This window comes from Ambystoma mexicanum, chromosome 2q (assembly GCF_040938575.1).
Source record: "Ambystoma mexicanum isolate Mex_15411 chromosome 2q, UKY_AmexF1_1, whole genome shotgun sequence".
NCBI classification, from domain to species: domain Eukaryota; kingdom Metazoa; phylum Chordata; class Amphibia; order Caudata; family Ambystomatidae; genus Ambystoma; species Ambystoma mexicanum.
Window position 1 is genome coordinate 694,418,401 of NC_090924.1, and position 2,500 is coordinate 694,420,900.

Consider the following 2,500-nt stretch of genomic DNA (forward strand, 5'->3'; position numbering starts at 1 on the left):
GAGCGGGCTGAGGGAGTGCGCCTTCTTGCCTCTGTCGGCTTTCAAGACACATCCTCCTGCTGGGAAGCTGCCCACCCTGAGCAGCACAGGTTTGCGCTCTAGGCCAGTCGGCCACATATATCTCGCCTGATCGAGCCCGATCGAGCGGCAGCAGATGGCCTTTGGCCAGCGAAGGCTGCCGCTCTTCTTCTTGTTTCTCTGCTTGAGAGGCAGCTCAGTCCTCTGCGCTTGCGCCAGGGGCAGGCCACGTGACACGCAGGGGTCAGGCCGTGGAGCGACTGGGGCATGGCGCCAAGTGAGGTAAGCAGACCACCCCCTCCCCCTCACTGTTCTCTGCATGCGGTGGCTCGTTGGTCTAGGGGTATGATTCTCGCTTAGGGTGCTAGAGGTCCCGGGTTCAAATCCCGGACAAGCCCTTTTTTTTGGAGCGCCGAAAACAAAAAACACAGAGTCCCCAATTCCCCCCCAAAAATAGTTTGTGTGTGACCGTATCTGGTTCGATGCCCGTCGCCAATGGTTGGCTTCTTTTAAGCCCATGGCCCAAGAGGCAGTGTTGGAAATTCCCCCTCCTTTGTAATGATGCGCTGGCGGCGAGCTGATGTATAAAGGTTTGGACATGCCTTCTGGGTGGGGACTGCCATGGCTCGCGCCACTGTTGCATCCAGCTTGGTCTTTTGTATGTGTCTGCAGCCTGTGTGTGAGGTGCTGTGAGTGCTGCCATGTAGGTCCGGCGCAGGCTTGCGCCAAACTTTCACGTTGGTGTGTGCCACCTGGCAGGTACCAGCAGGCCCCATGAGACATCAGTGCCACAAAGCCTTTCAACTGAAAGCTGTCCCAGCACACTAGAGCGCAGCCTAGCAGAGCTGTTTCTGTAGTGTAGTGGTTATCACATTCGCCTAACACGCGAAAGGTCCCCGGTTCGAGACCGGGCAGAAACATGGTGCTGGTTTCTTTTTATTTCCACAATGTCAATCGGACACATTTGACCGCATGCAGGTTTCGACAGGTATGGACAGGCCGGCACTACGCCATGAGTGATCTGAGGCCAGCCCTTATTTGCACCCTGCAAACTGTCCACTGGCTCCATCAGTGGGCGTTTCCTGCCATCCCTGGGTCCTTAAGTGAGTGTTTGGGTACTTTTGATGCAGAGATCGGGGCATGAAAACCGGCGCTGGCACCTGGCGACATTGGGTACTGAAGAATCTTTCCCAATCCTGCCCATAGCTGTCAGGGTGGCTGAGTGGTCTAAGGCGCCAGACTCAAGAGGCGCAGCTCTTCCCTGCATCTGGGTGTTCTGGTCTCCGATTGGAGGCGTGGGTTCAAATCCCACTCCTGACAAGCCAGGCTCATTTTTTTGAGCACATTTCAGAGTGTAAGGCTTGCGGAAAACCTCGTGGGGGCCCCCGAATGCAGCGCCCGGCAAGCCTCCCTGTTCTCTTCTGCTGCCTTGCAACTGGAGCTGTCTGCCAGAGACGCCGGAGGCACACCTGCCCTTAAACCCCCACTGGCCCACGGCTGCAAAACCTGATTTCTGGTGGCTGGCTTGGTGGCATATGTCACTGAGCCCAGTCTACTCAGGAAGTGAAAAAAGTCCCCTTCACAGTTGGAGAAAGTGCTCTCCTGCCACCTGTCGGTCGTTGAAGGCACCACACCTCAGCAAAATAAAAATAAAAAAACAGACATGCTCAGTTCGGGGGATGTAAAGGTATTTACATAGCAAGAACAGAGAGGCTGTTGGGAGATGACAGAAGCCATGCTGCCCCAGAGTTCTCTTCTGAAATTCGCAGGAATCCAGAGGTTGGAGCGGGCTGAGGGAGTGCGCCTTCTTGCCTCTGTCGGCTTTCAAGACACATCCTCCTGCTGGGAAGCTGCCCACCCTGAGCAGCACAGGTTTGCGCTCTAGGCCGGTCGGCCACATATATCTCGCCTGATCGAGCCCGATCGAGCGGCAGCAGATGGCCTTTGGCCAGCGAAGGCTGCCGCTCTTCTTCTTTTTTCTCTGCTTGAGAGGCAGCTCAGTCCTCTGCGCTTGCGCCAGGGGCAGGCCACGTGACACGCAGGGGTCAGGCCGTGGAGAGACTGGGGCATGGCACCAAGTGAGGTAAGCAGACCATCCCCCTCCCCCTCACTGCTCTCTGCATGCGGTGGCTCGTTGGTCTAGGGGTATGATTCTCGCTTAGTGTGCGAGAGGTCCCGGGTTCAAATCCCGGACGAGCCCTTTTTTTTGGAGCGCCGAAAACAAAAAACACAGAGTCCTCAATTCCCCCCCAAAAATAGTTTGTGCGTGACCGTATCTGGTTCGATGCCCGTCGCCAATGGTTGGCTGCTTTTAAGCCCATGGCCCAAGAGGCAGTGTTGGAAATTCCCCCTCCTTTGTAATGATGCGCTGGCGGCGAGCTGATGTATAAAGGTTTGGACATGCCTTCTGGGTGGGGACTGCCATGGCTCGTGCCACTGTTGCATCCAGCTTGGTCTTTTGTATGTGTCTGCAGCCTGTGTG

At 56.2% G+C, this 2,500-nt stretch overlaps 1 non-coding gene across 1 annotated transcript; it reads left to right on the forward strand.

Moving 5' to 3' along the window:
• The first annotated feature begins 865 nt into the window (after nt 1–865).
• Nucleotides 866–938, forward strand: TRNAV-AAC (transfer RNA valine (anticodon AAC)). The gene has a single exon. It is a non-coding gene; the product is annotated as a tRNA-Val (tRNA).
• The last annotated feature ends 1,562 nt before the right edge of the window (nt 939–2,500 follow it).